The sequence below is a fragment of the Triturus cristatus genome, chromosome 3_1 (genome assembly GCF_964204655.1).
Source record: "Triturus cristatus chromosome 3_1, aTriCri1.1, whole genome shotgun sequence".
In the NCBI taxonomy this organism is placed as follows: domain Eukaryota; kingdom Metazoa; phylum Chordata; class Amphibia; order Caudata; family Salamandridae; genus Triturus; species Triturus cristatus.
In genome coordinates, this window is record NC_140583.1 from 81,083,825 (window position 1) to 81,104,099 (window position 20,275).

A 20,275-nucleotide genomic window follows, 5' to 3' on the forward strand; every position below is an offset into this window, starting at 1 on the left:
AAGAAGTTTGGAAAACTTTGGAGGAACTTTGAAAAAAAAGCTTTATAAAGGGACCGACTCAACCTGGTCAGCCAGTCCGCCTGCCGTCAACCGCCCATCCAGGTTCGTCCAGCAAAAAGCTCCATGGGTCCAACTTCCAGAGTTTGACGGGGACTAGAAGAAAACTGAAGCCGGCGAACCCTCACCGGATCCGGCTACATGAGGAGCATCGAGAGACCCCGCGAGAAAAAGCTCCAGAAAAGTTTCTAAGTCCGCTCGTAGAAAAGGTGACCGGGAGCAACCGCGAGAGCCAAGCCGCCTGCCTTCCATCGTGTGTCGGCCTGGATCCCTGGGTTGTCCCACTGAAGCAATCTTGAAATATTTTATAAGTCCGATCCAGGGAAGTTGACCGGGACCTCGTCACAAGTGAAGCCGGCGAACCCTCACCGGATCCGGACTGGCTGGGAGCTTTGAGGACCCTCGGGAAGAAACGCTCCAGAAAGGTTTCTAAGTGTGAAGGTAGAAACTGAGACTGGGACCTTCCGGGAGCTGTACCTGCTCAGGGCTCCATCGCGCCCGGCCTGAAACTTTGACTTTGGTATGGCCTATCGCGAGCAGGTATCACAATATGTTGCTATAATCTTCTAAGTGCTATATTTTATTAAATCTTTGAAAATTCATATCTCAGGTTCCCTACATTGAATCTTTGTACTTTTGGTGTCATTTTAAAGATACAAATATTTCCTATTATTATAAATTGGTGCTGGATTTTTATTATATGTGGTGTCTTAATTATTTCTTGAAATTGTGTTTTTAAATTTTTTACATACCTGTCTTTGAAGTTAAGCCTGTCTGCTCGCAGCCACGTTGCCAAGGGTTGAGCATAGGAATAATTTTCTAAGACCTATGCTGAGTCCTACCATGTGTTAGTGGCCTTATTGCCAGTGGCAGACCTACATTTGCCCCTACCAATAACCCACTTTCCAACATTTGGTGCTCAGTGGTGTGGTTGAGGACTTGTGTTTAAAAAGTACACCTTTCAGTGAATGATTTAAGATTATAAAAATCCTCTAAATTGCCTTAGAACAAAACTTTTGAGTTTGATTTTTGGAATTTGGACTACAATGTTTTTAATCCATTGTTTTGATTCTTCCAAATTGTTCTAAGTCTGATGTGCCTAGGTTTGTGATGCAAAACTAGGGAACCATGGAGCTGGACCTGGCTAAACTGTTCCACTTCAAGCTTTCTGAGCTTAGGGAACAGTGTAGGCTTAGGGGCTGCCTGCTGCCAAGAAGATGAGGAAGGCAGGGTTGCTTGAGTCCCTACAGGCCTGGGTCAGGGCAGCTGATTAGAACCCAGGGTGGTGGGAGGATGTACCCCCCAACCTCACCCAAGAGAGGAGTGAGGATGAGACCTATTCCATTATGACTAATGTTAGCCAGATGAATCAAGGTGGCAGTGGGAGTGGGGAAGGGTCCCTTACTCAGGTCCCACTACTATCCCTTGCAGAGAGACAGCTTCAGGCTCAATTAGAGTTGATTGCCTTGGAGAAGGAGAAATTTGAATTGGATAAGAGAAAATGGGCGAGGGAGGAGGAGAAGAGGAATGGTGGTAGTGAAAGTGAAGAAGATGCTGAGATGTCCAGGGGTGGTAGTTTTGAACCTAAACTTCCAAAGGGCAGAGTGCCCAAGTACACAGAGGGGGATGACATTGACAGGTGACTAAAAAGCAAAATCAGTGTGTGTAAAGAAAGGAGGCAAAAGAAATCTTTTCTTTTAAAGACGAGAACCCTCACTCACCCGAGGGTGACATGCTTCATCATTGGGTCCCCTCTTGCACACTGTAACCGCAAGGTATACAGTGTGGGCTACAACTCTCAAAAAAGGATAAGAGAGGAGCGTGAGGTGTTTTAATGGGGATACCAAAGTTGGCAGGGGGAGTAAGGGGCAGAGTGTGAATTTAAACAAAATGTGAGTAAGTAAAACTAGCTACAGGGTAACAAAGTCAAATTTAATAATAGTTCCCATCAGCTAGAGTTAAAATGAGGTGATCTAGGATTGAAATAATATCCTAGTTATTGGTGGTCGACATGTTTCTGCCAGATGACTATTTGTTCGCGGCATTCATCAGGACCTCTCAATATTATCACTCTGCTCGTATAACCAAAATAAATAAATCACAGACCATACTCATTGGTAAGGTGTAGGTGACAACAGGACCAGCTGCAGTCCGGTCCAGTGTCTCTGGAAAAAGATAGTTAATAAATTCAGTATCATTTCCAAAACATTAAGGTCAACCTCCACACACCAAAATAAACACCACACACGTGATATGTGTTACACACGTGATTAAAAAAAGGGGGGAAACAAACATCATTCAGGTAAGTCAATGTATTGTGTGAACTCACCTAGGGGTAATGTTAGTTTACCTCTACCTTTCGAAGAATGCTACAGAACACAGATTACTAAAAAGATAAAAGACCGGTTCAGTATGGTTCTCCCATGTTGCACAAAAAGGGACATATAAACTGATAGATTAGTTTTACTGTCATTAGATATCGTTATGACAAGCACAATCTATTATTTACAAAGTACATAGTATTCAGGACAATAATAAAAAGTGAAAACTTTATTAACCACATGTCCCAAAAACGAGTAACTCACAGTCACTACATAGTCACGTGTAACTGTTGGGGTGTATAACGTGTATTAAATGCTATCAGCAATGTAGAGAGATTTAATATGTTCTGTACTTAGCCAGACCAGTTTATTCTGGTCTAGTGCTAATAAACATGAGTTATAATACAACGAGCAAAATCAATTAAAATCGTCAGTATGCGATATTACACCTGAAAACACAAGCACCCCCAAGAAGCGTGTTGATCAATAACGCTACACGCGGACATCCAGCTCTAAATGTTACAAGGCATGCGTTCACTGGTATTGGCTTAGTCAGTCACAAACTGCACAAATAGAGTCAATAATCACTCCATCTAGACAGCGCACTAGCCATCGGCGGCTGCCCACACTCGCTCACTCCCGTACCTTCAGTTAATCCGTGTCGTCCTATTCAGGGCACCAACCACCAAGAAAAGATTTCTTTTGCCTCCTTTCTTTACACACACTGATTTTGCTTTTTAGGACAGTAGCATTTCATCACTTTTAGTGAGATACATTCATTTGGAGCTAGTGATGCCTGATGCTTTGTTTTACTCCACCATTCGAACCCCTTAGTGTGATACATATTTAGTACAGCAATTGCTGTGGGTCTTAGTGTTTTTAGGTTTTTGATTGGTTCGATTGGTTGTTCTGTTGCAGTGGACACATAACTTTATCTGATTACTAGATGTTCTTCTAGCATTAACCCCTGTGTGGACATGACTGAATACACAGGTTTGGATTTCGATGAGGATACAGTACAGGTAATACTTGATACACCTAGCATCCTAGATACTCATATTTCACAGACCTTATCTAATGCAGAAGAATGGACGAAACTTAGTAACATCAAAAAACAACAAGTACGTACCATTTTGCATGCCGCCATTCTGACAGAATATCTTAGAGGGAATATAGCTCCTCCTGGCCTTATCGTATCTAATACCCCTAGACTATTTCTAGATAACAAAGTTTTTGTTACTAATTGGTCAAAAATAGCCTGGCGCTGTACCAGGGATTGGCTCGTCTTAATAATCACGACAGCAAAAGAAACAGCTGATCAACTAGTCATCGAAATCCAATCTCTGGAAACGCAGCTTAAATCAGGCATACAGATCTCAGTATACAAAAAGAAGCTTGATGAGATTACAAAAAATCTGAACGAGATCAAAGACGACCTGGTCAAGTATAAAATTGACAAACTCAAGAAAGATCTCGATAGATTCTCTCTTGAAAAGGTATATCCTTACATTGCTGATGGTTATCAGGCAGGTCTTATTAAAAAGGGTAATAAGAAAGGTACACGAGGTTGGCGCAGAGATACGGATGAGTGGACCTCCAACTCTGATGAGTGGAGTGACTCCACTGACTCGGATACGGACCAATCTCTTTTTCGTCAACAAAGGCGAGGCAGGGGCAGAGGTAGAGGCTATTCCTTCCCTCAGAATCAACAAACACCTTGGTGGCCACCACAACCATGGTCTTTTCCACCCCCTCCTTTTCACCCTGGCCCACCCTACGGTGCCCCGTCTTACCAACCTTTTTTGGGACAGGGCAGAGGACGGAGAGGACGCAGGAGAGGCAACAGAGGTCAGACATCGGAGACCCCCAGAGTCAATTGGGACCCTGCGTTGGAACAGAGAATTACGAGGAGCATGGCAGCCTCCACGAGCGAGCTAACAACTTAATTGTTAATTTGAGCAGCAAATCACTCACGCAATTAGAGATCTGTTTTCTGTCCAAAGGTCTAGGTTTTGTACCTACAAAACTTGGCGACGATTTTATGACCCACAAAGAATTGGCGGAATTTTTTCAGAAAATACGTCTGTGCTTTTTCTTTAGTGATGTAGAGACAGAAACACTTGATGAGAGCTCCAATACAGGACTCCGCAATAAATCTACTTTTTTGCCTACTTCACAACAGGTCCCTCCTGAAGTCCTCACGTTTGAAAAGGCGGTTTTGAAGGACTATGAATTGGGCCTTAGTTACATCAAAAAAGGTTTTTGCAATCTGTCCAACGCAGAGAGACAATGTGTCTCTAACTTGGGTAACGATCCCCTGATCACGATTAAGCCAGCTGACAAGGGGGGAGCGACGGTAATTTTGGACACAGAGGTCTACCGACAAGAATGCCATAGACAGCTAGAGAACACCACTTTCTATACTCACATTGCATTAGATCCTACTAGACGATTACAGCTGAGAATCAAGTCATTGGTAGAGGAAGGGAAAGAGGCTGGCTGGATAACGAAGAATGAGGCTGACTTCCTGATCCAAAAAAATCCTAAAATACCAGCCTTTTATGTTCTCCCAAAAATCCACAAGAATCAGCGACCTCCTCCAGGTAGGCCGATAGTATCTGGAATTGGGTCCCTTTTAGAGCCTTTATCGAAATTCGTGGATCACTTTCTTCGACCATTTGTATCCTTAATGCCATCGTATCTACAGGATACTAAACACGTTTTGCAGTATCTTGAATCCTTCTCTTTTGATCCCAATTGTCAACTGATGGCTACATACGATGTGGAAGCGTTGTATACAAATATACCGCAAGATGCCACTTTGGAGACAATACGAGATCTACTAGATAGAAATCCACGTGATGATCAAACTCCCAATGACTTTGTTATGCAATGTGCTACACTAGCACTTAAAGAAAACTTTTTCAGCTTTGAAGGACAATTGTATTGGCAAACCACTGGTACTTCCATGGGGAGTACCTGTGCACCGAGCATGGCCAACCTCTATATGCATAACTTTGAGACTCAACACATCTATCCTCTACATAATCCTTTCCATTATCAACTCAAACTGTGGAAACGCTATATAGATGATATCCTGGTCATCTGGGAAGGTGACCAGGAGTCTCTCGAAGACTTCTCTATATGGCTTAACACACGGGATACGAACCTGAGGTTTACTGGTGAAAATAACAACTTCTCCATTCCTTTCCTGGACCTCAGACTGTACCCTAAAGATGGGAGGATCCATACTGAGCTATATCAGAAACCGATGGCCCGTAATTCCTTGTTGAGTTTTCATAGCTTTCATCCAAGGGCATTACTAACCAATCTTCCAGTCGGTCAATTTCTTAGACTAAGGAGAAATTGTTCAGAACTGGTTCAGTATCATAAACATACCAAGAAGTTGACTGAGGAGCTAGCTGCCAGACATTATCCTACACAACTGATAAAAAGAGCGGCCAAAAGAGCCCGTAACAACGACAGGGGGGCACTCCTGGAAACGTATACCAAACCGAAATCAGATAGATTGGTGTGTGTGACAACTTTCAGTAACCTAACTACAAATGTTAAAAGGGCCATCAATAAGAACTGGCACATACTTAACACAGGCAAGCTGACACTGGATTCGCCCCTATTTGCATTGAAACGGAGCAGCAATTTACAGGATCTCATGGTACATACACGACCAAGAACTGTTGGACATCACAACAGCCAGTCAACACTGTGGAATACTAATCCTGTGATCGGTCACTTTCCATGTGGATCCTGTTCTTGCTGTCCCTTTACAAGTCATGTAACGGAGCTGGATATTCTATCGGGAAGACCATGGAAATTGAATAATCACACAAACTGTAATACCAGTGGGGTGATATACATGATCAAGTGCCCTTGCTCACTAATCTATATTGGAATGACTTGTCGTAAAGTACGTCAAAGAATCACTGAGCATCGCAGTACCTTTCGATGCAAGAAATCAAATACACGTATGACAAGACATTACCTTGAGAAGGGTCACACGGAAAATGACCTCCAATGGGTCATCATTGACAAACCTCATTATGATGTTAATATGGGACCTTTGGAACATGTTTTATTCCGCCGGGAACAACGTTGGGTGTTCCGTCTCAAAAGCCATCTGAGAGGTCTTAATGAGGATATTCCCTGGGGCTCTGTTTACCTTTTCCAGGTCCCCCACAGCGTTTCAATACATTTTTGGATGATTAACAACACATATATATGGGAGTAATGATGTTAATCATAGAGGGTGGATAACATTATGACTGATCCTCATTGAATCAATGCCAGCCTAATGGTGTGAGTCTTGTCTTTAGTCTTGATGTATACTATATACATTCGGATTTGCCTCCACATTTTCTACATATGCTGGTCCGATTTTTTATCTCATGGGATACACCGTCTTTAATGTGCATCATGTACCCGTTTACAAACAATGTGTAGTTGTGATTTGGCATCTTGCTTTACATATGGAACTATATGTATGTAGTATTTCCATCTGTTAAGCCACCTAATTTAGATGTGCTACGTCATGGTGGCACGGCCCCGTTCTGGTGTAGAGCTCTCCATCACTTATTTACCATCTCAGTACACCGTGGGCATATTACCCATCTTGACTGCGGCTGATGTCTGTGTGTGTTTTTTGAGCTTACGAAACTGCTGATACTGTTGTCTCCCGACTGTTGTCCCCCGACCTTTTATAGTGTAATACACTGTTTTTCTAATGACTAAGACTACATTTCCCGTGTTTCCTTGCAACTCTTGATGGCATGGCCCCGCTTTTGATGTCGAGCTCCGTTTATGACAAATCAATTACTATACTACATTGTGGACACATTATTTATTTTCAGTGTGCCTGGATTGGCTTTTGTATTTTCCAAGTTCAAAAAACGGCGTACACTGTTGTATTCCGATCATGTATAGCGTAATCCACGACTAATACTACATTTCCCATGATCCCTTGCAACCCGGACGTTAATCGTTCCACTTCCGGGTAGACGCATTAATGAAGGTGCATGGATTGATTTATAAATACTATGAGACGCGCGGTCTCTCCCCCTTCGGTTGGTGCTCTGAATAGGACGACACGGATTAACTGAAGGTACGGGAGTGAGCGAGTGTTGGCAGCCGCCGATGGCTAGTGCGCTGTCTAGATGGAGTGATTATTGACTCTATTTGTGCAGTTTGTGACTGACTAAGCCAATACCAGTGAACGCATGCCTTGTAACATTTAGAGCTGGATGTCCGCGTGTAGCGTTATTGATCAACACGCTTCTTGGGGGTGCTTGTGTTTTCAGGTGTAATATCGCATACTGACGATTTTAATTGATTTTGCTCGTTGTATTATAACTCATGTTTATTAGCACTAGACCAGAATAAACTGGTCTGGCTAAGTACAGAACATATTAAATCTCTCTACATTGCTGATAGCATTTAATACACGTTATACACCCCAACAGTTACACGTGACTATGTAGTGACTGTGAGTTACTCGTTTTTGGGACATGTGGTTAATAAAGTTTTCACTTTTTAATATTGTCCTGAATACTATGTACTGTGTAAATAATAGATTGTGCTTGTCATAACGATATCTAATGACAGTAAAACTAATCTATCAGTTTATATGTCCCTTTTTGTGCAACATGGGAGAACCATACTGAACCGGTCTTTTATCTTTTTAGTCATCTGTGTTCTGTAGCATTCTTCGAAAGGTAGAGGTAAACTAACATTACCCCTAGGTGAGTTCACACAATACATTGACTTACCTGAATGATGTTTGTTTCCCCCCTTTTTTTTAATCACGTGTGTAACACATATCACGTGTGTGGTGTTTATTTTGGTGTGTGGAGGTTGACCTTAATGTTTTGGAAATGATACTGAATTTATTAACTATCTTTTTCCAGAGACACTGGACCGGACTGCAGCTGGTCCTGTTGTCACCTACACCTTACCAATGAGTATGGTCTGTGATTTATTTATTTTGGTTATACGAGCAGAGTGATAATATTGAGAGGTCCTGATGAATGCCGCGAACAAATAGTCATCTGGCAGAAACATGTCGACCACCAATAACTAGGATATTATTTCAATCCTAGATCACCTCATTTTAACTCTAGCTGATGGGAACTATTATTAAATTTGACTTTGTTACCCTGTAGCTAGTTTTACTTACTCACATTTTGTTTAAATTCACACTCTGCCCCTTACTCCCCCTGCCAACTTTGGTATCCCCATTAAAACACCTCACGCTCCTCTCTTATCCTTTTTTGAGAGTTGTAGCCCACACTGTATACCTTGCGGTTACAGTGTGCAAGAGGGGACCCAATGATGAAGCATGTCACCCTCGGGTGAGTGAGGGTTCTCGTCTTTAAAAGAAAAGATTTCTTTTGCCTCCTTTCTTTACACACACTGATTTTGCTTTTTAGGACAGTAGCATTTCATCACTTTTAGTGAGATACATTCATTTGGAGCTAGTGATGCCTGATGCTTTGTTTTACTCCACCATTCGAACCCCTTAGTGTGATACACATTGACAGGTGACTAGCAACTTTTGAGAAGTCCCTAAAAATGAGTAGGGTCCACTCTAGGTATTGGAGTGCACTCCTGTGGGACTTGATTCCAGTAGCTGGGAGGGATAGGCTCTTGAACCTGAAGGGAGAGGATGCAGAATCATACCAGCAGATGAAAGCATGCTTAGTCAAGTCAACGAGAAAACATATCACATAGTGAGTGTTCCAGGGTGACCAGATTTTTTAATGACAAAAGCCAGGTCTCCTCAAGAAAATAGTAAAAGGACTACAACTCTGTCATGTTAACATAACCACCTGCTCGAAACAACTGCCAAGTAGCCCTGCCTGGTAAATTTTAAACAAACACCTCCCACAGCTCTTTCAGCTAACGGGACAGAAGCTACATTTGCCAAAAACAGCAGTGACAAGGAAAAAGTGAGACAATGGGGAACCCTAACTAGGGTGGCTGACCAATCGACACCAGACCCGGAGGCCTGAACTCAAAAAAGAGTGGCTTCCCGATGTCAATACCCCACGATCCTCATTGACAGGCTAGTAAGGGACCGCACAGTTACAATCGCATCCTCCTTGGCACATCTTTAGGCGACAACCTTCAACTCACCCACAGCTGATCTTTCCAATCTCACCAACTGTCCTAGACTCCCTTTCAGATGCACGGGTTCCCCCTCTTGTAGAAATCACACAATGTCTCTGGACACGCTAACCCACCCCAACCAACCCTTACCGACCCACCTGCGACCTCACAGCGAGAACACATTCACTATCAGCTTCCCCCCAACCTTTCTCCTAAAGTGAGACGAAATTTCAAGCAGAAACTGATCAGACAGCACATAGAAACCTTATTTACGGACACATACCACTGCTCCTCTAAAGGATTGATTAAGATGGACTTAATCTTTCACACTGAAAGACCAGAGGACTGTAACACTACTCTTAGATCACAACTCTACATCTCCAAAACCACAACTACCTCACATAGGTGCAAACTAACATCCTCGCTCCCTAATCGTTCGTCAAGGGGAGGGATCATGTCTGTGACCATCTACACTAACGGCACTGTCCTGATTCAGGTAAACAACGAGAACCTAGAGGCTTTCGACTCCCTCTTCCACACACTCCGATCCGCTCTTCTCCACCTGTCTCGACCCGCCCTGACCCAGCTCCCACCAACAGATAACCGGCCCCAACAGGAAATACAAACTATCTCCACCTCGCCCCACGCCTCCGCCTCCCGCCCCCTGATCCACCTCCCACTCCAGTGCCTCCACAAAGCGTGTTCTCCAACTCTCTAAGGAAAGTCTTAATCAACTTCCTAATTTGATCCACCCACCTCAACCCCACGACCCTGCTCTGCCGACATTGACCTTTAATCACACTAGTTCTCGCCCAGATCTCAGAAACTCGAATTCACGTCATGACCCAAAACACCCCCCTCCCAGGTTCCCAAAAGATGACAACATGTTTTACACAAGTAGCAATAGACAACATTTCCTAAACTCGACCTGCATCACATAGGGCGACTCCCTCAAGATGCCCTCACCTCTACCCACGACTCCATGGCGCAGCGTCTCGCTTCACTAGAAAGCCAGCTAGAATCGATTTCCCGGGGCTTGACTGAAATCCTCACCAACCTCGACAAGGCCAGTAGGCCCCACCAATCCCCTCCCTGGGTGCCCTCTCCATTCAACTCCAACTACCACAAGCGCCTTACCATGCCCGTAGCAACCCCCGTGACACGGTTACAGAGACTCTCAAGAATGGACGCGGAAGCCACGCCACGAAAATCCCAAAGAAACTCAGCCCTCTCCACTAGGGTTCAGAGATGCACAAATACTGATATCAAGCCTTTGACCTCAAGACCCACTAGGACCGAAGCCACAATGTCTAACAAAGAAGTGGCCGATCTCGCCTCTTCATACGACGCACCTCCCACTGACTCCCCAAAATCCAAGATCCAAGTGATCACAGGTTTCCGAAAAGACCTTCCTTGCACAAAAACCCCTAGACCGCCCTTCCTCACCACCCTACCTAGGGCGCCCAAAGTAAAGAACCCCAGCAATAAAGAGCTTTCCACCAACTGCATGCTCATCAACTGCAGATCGGCGTCTATGCATGCAACTGAACTAGCAGAAACCATCCTCTCGCAGGACATTGACATTGCGTTCCTCACAGTGACCTGGCTCAATGAGCTCTCCTCACCATGCTTAGACATGCTTGTGCCCCCAGGTTTTTCCATTATTAACAAAGACAGAAAAGACCAACGAGGGGGAGGGGTAGCTATCAGTCATAAAGATAACATTGTCATCATGGAAATAGAAGCATGCAAATACGACACATTTGAATGCCTTACAGCCAACATAAAGACCAAAGATAAGGGAACTTTACTCTGCCACCTTTACTATCACCCACCAGGCAACAACTCTGCCTTCGGGGAACACTTATCTGACCTGATTGCTCACTGTGCACTCAGAGATGCCAACAATCTAAGGGGCATATTAACAACGGCCAGCGATAATTATCGCTGGCCGTGCTTAGCGATAATTATAGTATCGCAGGCTATCTCTGGTATTTATCGCCTTGGTAGAGCGTTATTAACAATGCGTTACTCCAGGGCGATAAAAATTCCAGAGATAGCGAGGTTATCTCCCTTTTGCAGGGAACATCGCTGGTTTTCCAGCGATGTTCCCTGCAAAAGGGCGATAACCTTGCTGATATGACCCACAGGGTCGTATCAGCATAATCCACCCCCTATGTTAGGGATGGCTAAGTCAGGATTTTAGCAGACGTTAGGTTTTGACGAAAACGGCCGTTTTCGCCAAAATCTAATCTGTGCTAAAATCATGTGGGCTGCCTTGTAAATATCGCGATGTAAACATCAGCGATATTTGCAAGGTAGTCCATCTTGGGTACGCCCAGTAACGCCCAGTGCTTAATTTGTAAAATATGAAGTGCAGGTGCTCAAATGTTTGTTGGAGGACACACCTACTTTTCTCCTGCTCCACCCATTTCCTCCACTGGTTCCATCCACTTACCCTATTAACTGCACCCACATCCTCAACTGGCACTGCTAAAAGTCAGATGTAATACCCAATCTGACGAAAACGTATGAGTGATCCTGCGCAAATCACCTTAGCTTCCTTGGCCTTGGGCCCATATTAGCTCTGATTACGAGTTGGCTTGTGTTTCCCGACCCCTGCATAACCTTGTTTGCAGGGGTTGAGATCTAAGATGGTTGGTATTTCCAACACTGGTAATAACTGGGTGCCATATGTAAATTGGAAACGGGGTGCTTTTTTCCCTAACATGAATTTTGGTGCAGGCATCAAAACGCTCACGATTTTCCCCAAAACTCAGAATGGGTATTATTTATCGCAGGAGTGAATACTAACCCTACTGTGTGGGATTTTATGGAGAGGGCTATATAGTACCTACTCCTCCGACCAACTCGAAATCACAGCTTTAATAATGTATGTGCTGTTCAAAAACATTAATTAACCCAAGCGCACCACCCGCTCTAAAAACAAACTCCACTGTTCACGGTGATTATCGACGTAATGTGGACGTTGATGGATACGTCCATTAAAGGATGATCATAACACAATAAAATATTTCGACTAACAATTTTCATTCACTTTGCCTCAAATACTAATACCTGCACAAAGCATGCACGACTACTTCTTCGAACCGAAGGGAATAAATACAGGGATTGCGAGGTCTCAGAGAATATAACACCAAGGATTCATATATTAAAAATAAATACTATTTAAGTGGACACAAAAAACTTTTCAGGTTGTGTGTTGATTAAACCTTAAAACATGAAAGTAACTCTCTTTGACTAGACCCACAAATCGGGAAAAAGCATTGCTTAAAATTGCCTTCAAAGCCGAAATTCGTCTTTTCTTTAGCAGGGGGCGCGCTGTGCTTTACTAGACGAGTGCCTTGCCGTGTGGTATCGTCACTAAGCAATGAACGATCCATAAAATTTCTAGCAGACATGATGGGTGTCTGCCAAACAGAACGATGGGTTCATGCACCTACAGCGGAAATCTGCATGCAATGTTCATGATGCACGTTCTACTCCGTACTCAGATTTCCAGCCTTACTGGGACAACATGAGTACCAACCCTCTTAATTGTAGAAGCAGACGTTACTATTGCGCATGTTTTTCCAGATTCTTTGTATTTAAGAGGGGCAAATAAAAAGAGAATGAGTTTGATTATGGCGTATCAAGCTGCCCCAGTCACTGACAATCGTGGCTTAGTTTCCCTGTGCCTAATAATAAATGTGTCCATCTGAAATGCAACGGGTACTCATGTAAAGCGCTCCGATATACCTTCGGGTCGAGTTTGCGCTACATAAAACTGCAACAACCAAAAAATACTGCAGGGGGCCCATTATTTTGCTTTACACCACAGGTCGGCCGTCACTGGACGCAGCCTCTCTTAAACTGTTACTGGTATTGCTGTGCTTGGAAACACTGGAGCTAAATAGTGCATATCTCAGAATGAAAGTCTGCAACACGTCTTTTAGAAGTTACTTTCAGCAGGCAGTCCAATGAGTAAATTGTGGCCCCCCTGCAAAGCAGATACCTTGAATAGACATACCGCGTCTGGCTAGAAAAGCAAGTGGAATTTAGTCAGTACCTCAGTTACGGGAGCATTGTTTCTTTGGCAACGCCCGTCTCCTGCCAACTGAAAAACTAAGATGGAACGATGTCGCCTCGCACCTTCAGTAGCTCGCATCAGGCTGCTTCACCAGTCAGCTGCGTGTTATGTTACCGACTCGCATAACTCCCACACCCCTCCTCTCCTCACTAAAGGGCCCTTGTGGCAGCGGGCTCGTAAATACCTTTAATGGTCTCCTTAGAGTACTTACTGTCCGTTACTCGTGGTGGGCCGGGACACTGTACTGCCTCGCTTCATTAACTGATTAGGCCTGGGACTGGTGCTGCTGCTGCCTGCCCTCAACCACGTCGTCGGGCTGATGTGAATGACTCGTTGGGGGCGGGTGTACTGGGGCGTAGCAATCTTAAAAAAATGTGTGCAAGCTGCCGCACCGCCGCAATTCAGCCCAATTAGTGTTCCGCCCACCGGCAACATCGAACAAAGGGCCACAATCAACATAGCATATGAACAGTACTGCATATGAATCTCCTCTTGGTTCACTCAGTGTCACAGCCGCAACACTCTTCAATGGGACTCACTCGGGAGATGAGAAGAATACTCAGCGCTGACTCCGAGTTCAGTAGTTAGGTAAATATAACAATATCATCAAGGTAATATGTGACGTGCAGGAGGTGTGCGTAGACCCGGCCCTGATAATTAAGTGCCGGTGCTAAGCACCGGAAAGCACCGGCACAAATTAAGCACTGGTAACGCCCACTTTGCATCTCATTGGAGATGCAAAGTGAGGCGTTGGAAAAAAGGGTGCTAACATGCGAATATGCATGTTAGCACCCTCTTATAAATAGGGCGCTGGTTTTATCTCCGCTTTTTTGGCTTTGTAAGCCAAAAAGGCGGAGATAAAGCCCTTGTAAATATGCCCCTAATTCTTGGCGATCTTAATCTGCGGTGAAATGAAACAAACAACCAATTAATTCAAACGCTATCCAATCTCCTCTGTGACAATAATTTAACCTAACACTGCACGGAGGAGACGCACTACAAAGGATCTACCTTGGATGCCATCATCGCTCAACGAGACGCAATTACAATTAACCACATACTCCCTGTGGACTGGTCAGACCACCACATGATCTTATTTCATATCAACCAACAAATTCTCTCTCAACCACCTATGCAAGCCCCCACCAAATGGGCCAGAAACCTCTCCCAGAGTCCCATGGTAGTCCTTGAAGAAAGGATAAGCTCGCTCCTTCCCTGCACCAACGACCAACTCTCCACAACCGAACTCACCGAGCGTTACAACTCAAAGTTATTGGCTATGCTTGACCAGCTAGCTCCTCTAAAGCTGAAAAAAAGCTGATCCATTCCGTCCAGGTCATGGTTCAACTCTGACTTCAATTCCGAAAGGAGAAAACTAAGAGCCAAAGAAAGGAGCTGGAAGAATAACCCTACCTCCATCCTCCGTAAACAACTCAAAACAGCTCATAGGAAGTACAACAACCACATCAAAAACAAGAAATCCGCTGTTTTCCGCTCTGTGCTGGACAGCGCAAATAATAGACCCAAAGAGCTCTATAGCCTCATCAGGCAACAAACCTCCAAGCCTGTGACCTCTTCAAAGTACTCTGCGCCAACTTCGCCAACTTCTTCAATGACAAGATTACTAAGATTGAACTCTCATTGGACGCCATCAATACTCGCCCCACTAAGAGCACAACGTCCGGGACGTACGATATCACTCCCTGTCCCTCTTCTAATTCCTGGCTAAGCTTCCGCCTCATTCAAGAATCTGAGATAATCACGCTGATCTCCATTCTAAACCCTCATCTCATGTCCTAGACCCCATTCCTCCCCTACTGACCAAAAAGCTGAAGCACTCCCTAGCACCACTTTGGTGCACGATCATAAATAGCTCCTTGAAAAATTGAGTCGTTCCAGACTGCCTTAAAGTGGGACAAGTCAGACCCATGCTGAAAAAACCCGGCCTTGACATTACGGAGCTGAATAACTTTAGACCCGATTCTAACCTCCCCCTTCTGTCCAAAATCCTAGAAAGATGCTCACTCAAACAACTAACCCAACACCTGCACAACATTAACCTCCTGGACTCCCATCAATCTGGCTTCAGAAAAGGCTGTAGCAGAGAAACCGCGATCCTCAACATCATCGACGATATCCACATATCACTAGACTCTGACAAATGCTGCCTCCTCATTCTCCTTGACCTCTCAGCAGCATTCGATACGGTAGACCACAAACTTCTCATTAGGGCTCTCTAAGAAAGAGCCAGTCCTGGCGAGGTGGTCCTCCAATGGTACTCCTCCTTCCTGCACAATCGCACTAAAAAAATAAAAATAAAAAACTTTGCTTCCGACCTCCACCCAGTCAACAAGGGAGTCCCTCAAGGCTCCGTGCTCTCCCCACAACTCTTTAACATCTACATGGAACCTCTCACCAAACTACTCAAAACAGCCAACATCTGTTTCCATCTTTATGCTGACGATACTCAGATATATTTGGAAACCACCTCCCTCAGAGATATTAAAAAACTCAACGACGTACTGAGAGATGTTCAACACTGGCTGTCATGCAAACACCTTAAACTAAACCCTGACAAGACTGAGATACTCCTCATCACAAGCAAGGAGGAGAACCCCCAAATTGCCAAAGGGCTAAAGGCCGTCGATGCGCTCAACGGGAATCTCACCCTAGCAGACTCTGTTAAATCATAAGGCATCACACTAGACCCGAAACTGAACATGACCAGACACATCAAGAATTCAGCCAAGAACGATTTCCTTAACCTTAAACTACTGAACAAAATAAAACCATTCATTCCGCCCAGTGATCTTAAACAGGCCATCCAAACACTGGTTCTGTCAAGACTGGACTATGGGAACGCAGTTCTCTCAGGAATAGCAAAATCACATCTGGCTCCCATCAAAACAACGCTGCATGTGGCAGCCAGAATGATTACCGGAATCAAGAAATTCGACCACATTTTTCCTGCACTCAAGGAACTTAAGTGGCTCCCAGTGGAAATGCGGATTAGCTTCAGAACAGCCTGTCTCACTCATAAAGCCCTACATACCGGCAAACCCGAATATCTGGCGGAAAAACTCGAAAAAGCCGGTCAGGCCAGGAACCTCAGAAGCTCAATCTCCCTCCTACTCATCCCACCAAAAACTTCTGTGTGTTGGGAATCTCTGCAATGTATCTGTTGTAAAGCGCTCCAATACCCTAGTGTCAGGCCAGCGCTATATAAAACTTCTTAAATAAATAAAATAAAGAAATAAATAAATAGTCAAGACATTTGGACTGACTCCAGAACAGTACAGGGTGAAGTTTAGAGGCACACAGATATTGAGTTCAAATTCTTGGGTAGTCTTTGTGGACGTTTCAGTACAGGCACTGGAAGGCTGGATTGTTGCTAACAAAGTTGACACATATGAGGGATTGTATAATTTGTTTTTGAAGGAACATTTGACTCATTGTGCAGAAGAGAAGTTCTGCCAGTATCTAGTGGACTCTAAGCTGACAAGGTTGGGGGAATCAGCTGATGAGTGGGTGAGAACCCGGGTTTCTATTCAGCATCAGGGGGGTGACCAGAAGAAAGGAGGACAGGTCCCTTCCCAAGGGAAAGCCCAGGGAAATGAAGGTCAAAAACCTAAGGAGTCCTCCAAAGACCTGCACAAGGAGAGGGAGCCCGAGCCAACCCAAATTCAAAGGGAGGTGGTTTCAGGGAAAGCCTGGTAAGTTCTTTGATCCCTCAAAAGTGGGTAAGTGCTTTGACTGTAACCCGCCAGTGTATAAGCAAGGAGATGCTGTCTGCGCCAAGAAGCTCCCCCCTAAGGGGCCATCCACAGGGATTGCCAGTGTCAATGTAGGGGTGGAGAGTGGTACCCCAGAGAGGGGTAGTCAGGTGGTGAAAGCAACCTTAGTGTCCCTGGGTGGGGTGAATATTGCAACCCTTGCTGCCTTACCTCCAAACATGGACAAGTACAGGCAGAGGCCTAAAGTGAATGGGACTGAGGTTGAGGCTATCAGAGACACTGGAGCTAGTGTAACTGTGGTCCTGGATGAACTGGTGCCTCCCGAGAGGTTGCTACCTGGTGAGTTTCACCAGGTGACTTATGCAGACAGCACTACCAAACTCCAACCTATGGCTGTGGTGGATTTGGAATGGGGAGGTGTAACAGGCCCTATCAAGGTAGCTGTGTCAAAGGTGCTCCCAGTCCAGTGTTTACTGGGCAATGATCTTGACGCCTCTCAGTGGTCAGAGGTGGAGAGAGGACTCCATACGAAAATTTTGGAGCTCCCTGAGTGGGTATGTGCTGTGACTAGGTCACAGACTAGCCAGAAGGGAGGGGCTGGACACTTGGACCCTGGAACAAAGGGCCAAGTATCCAAGGGTAAGGGTACTGGGCCTGGTGAGCCAGCCCAGAAAACTTCAGAGGTGCAGGAAGAATCTAACCCTGATGGGGAGGATCTGGCCTCTGAGGGAGGGACACCATCCCTGCCAGAGCTGTCAGATTTGGCAGAACTGACAGAAAAAGGTGGACCCTCCAGAGAGGAGTTTAGTAAGGGACAGCGTGACTGTCCCACCCTTGAGGGCTTGAGGCAGATTGCTTCCAAGCAAGAGGAGGGGGATGACAGTGGGTTTCACAAACTCTACTGGGAAGATGGACTGCTTTATACTGAGGCCAGAAACCTCAAGGAGGGGACCACCAGGAGGTTGGTGGTGCCCCAGAAGTACAGAGAGTTCATCCTGACTTTGGGTCATGATATCCCCTTGGCAGGACATTTGGGACAGACAAAGTCATGGAACCAGTTGGTGAACTGTCAGGCAGTGGCAAGGCAGTGACAAGGCAGGGGGCAAGACAAAGGCTCCCCTCATACCCCTGCCAGAGGTTGGGGTTCCTTTTGAAAGGGTGGGGATTGACGTTGCTGGTCCCCAGGACCCACCTACTGCATCAGGGAATAGGTATATCTTAGTGGTGGTTGACCATGCTACTAGGTACCCTGAAGCCATACCTCTTAGATCCATTGATGCTCCTCGGTGGCTAGAGAACTACTTGCTGTGTTCACCAGAGTGGGTTTTCCAAATGAGGTGGTGTCAGATAGGGGCACGAACTTCCTGTCCAGCTATCTGACTGCTATGTGGGATGAGTGTGGTGTTAACTACAAGTTCACCACCCCCTATCACCCATAGGTAAATGGTCTTGTTAAAAGATTCAACAAAACCCTGAAGGGTATGATAAATGGGTTGTCAGAGAAACTCAGGAGGAGATGGGATATTCTCCTCCCATGCTTACTGTTCGCCTACAGGGAGGTGCCACAGAAAGGGGTTGGTTTCAGTCCCTTTGAGTTGTTGTTTGGACACCTTGTGAGGGGGCTATTGAGCCTGCTAAGAGACTCTTTAGAGAAGCCTCTTAAAGAAGCAACGGACAATGTGCTTGACTATGTGCTAGGCCTGAGATCTAGAATGGCAGAGTACACGTACAAGGCAAACAGGAAACTGGAAGCCAGCTAGGAGCTCATGAAGCACTGGTATGATGAAAAAGGCTACTATGCCTGAGTATACCCCAGGACAATTGGTGTGGGTGTTAGAGCCTGTGGATCCCAGGGCCTTCCATGAAAAGTGGAGTGGGCCCTATCCAATCTTAGAAAAGAAGTGTGGGTTACCTATTTGGTTGACCTTGGCACCCCAGGAACCCTCACAGGATTCTGCATGTGAATAGATTGAAACCCCACCATGACAGGGCAGACATGACCATGTTACTGGTCACTGATGACGGTGTGGAGGAGGAAACTGAGCCTGTGCCCGACCTCCTTTCCACTAATGTTCAAGATGGGTCAGTGGAGGGAGTTGTACTCTCTTTCAAGTTGACAGACCAGCAGCACAGAGACTGTAAGCAAGTACTGGAGCAGTTTGCTGACCTTTCTCTTTGACCCCAGGCATCACTGAGTGGTGTGTGCACCAGATTGACACTGGTGACAGCCTACCTGTCAAAAATAAACTGTACAGGTTGTCTGACCATGTCAGAGCCAGCATTCAAGCTGAGGTTGCTAAGATGCTGGAATTGGAGGTAATTGAACCGTCTGAGAGTCCATGGGCCAGTACAGTGGTGATGGTACCCAAACCTAATCCTCAGGGAGGACCCAAGGAGTTAAGGTTCTGTGTGGACTACAGAGGATTGAATGCAGCCACAAAGACTGACGCTCACCCTATGCCTAGAGCTGATGAGCTCATTCATAGGTTAGGGGCTGCTAAGTACCTGAGTACTTTTGATTTGATTTGCCCTCACTGATGGAGCAAAGGAGAGGTCAGCATTCTCCACACCGGAAGGACATTATCAGTTCAAGGTAATGCCCTTTGGCTTAAAGAATGCACCTACCACCTTCCAAAGGTTGGTGAATAGGGTCTTGTCTGGGTTGGAACAGTTCAGTGCAGCTTACCTCGATGATATAGCTGAATACAGTTCTACCTGGGGGGATCACTGAAGCCACGTAAGGGAAGTGCTTCAGGCCATGCATCAGGCAGGCCTGACTATTAAGGCAAGCACGTGCCAAATACGGCAGAGTTATGTGGTGTACATGGGCCACCTGGTAAGTGGGGGCCATGTACAGCCTCTCCAGGCTAAAATCCAAACTATTTTGGATTGGACAACTCCTGTTCCCCAGACTCAGGTCAGGGCATTCCTTGGACTGACAGGGTACTATA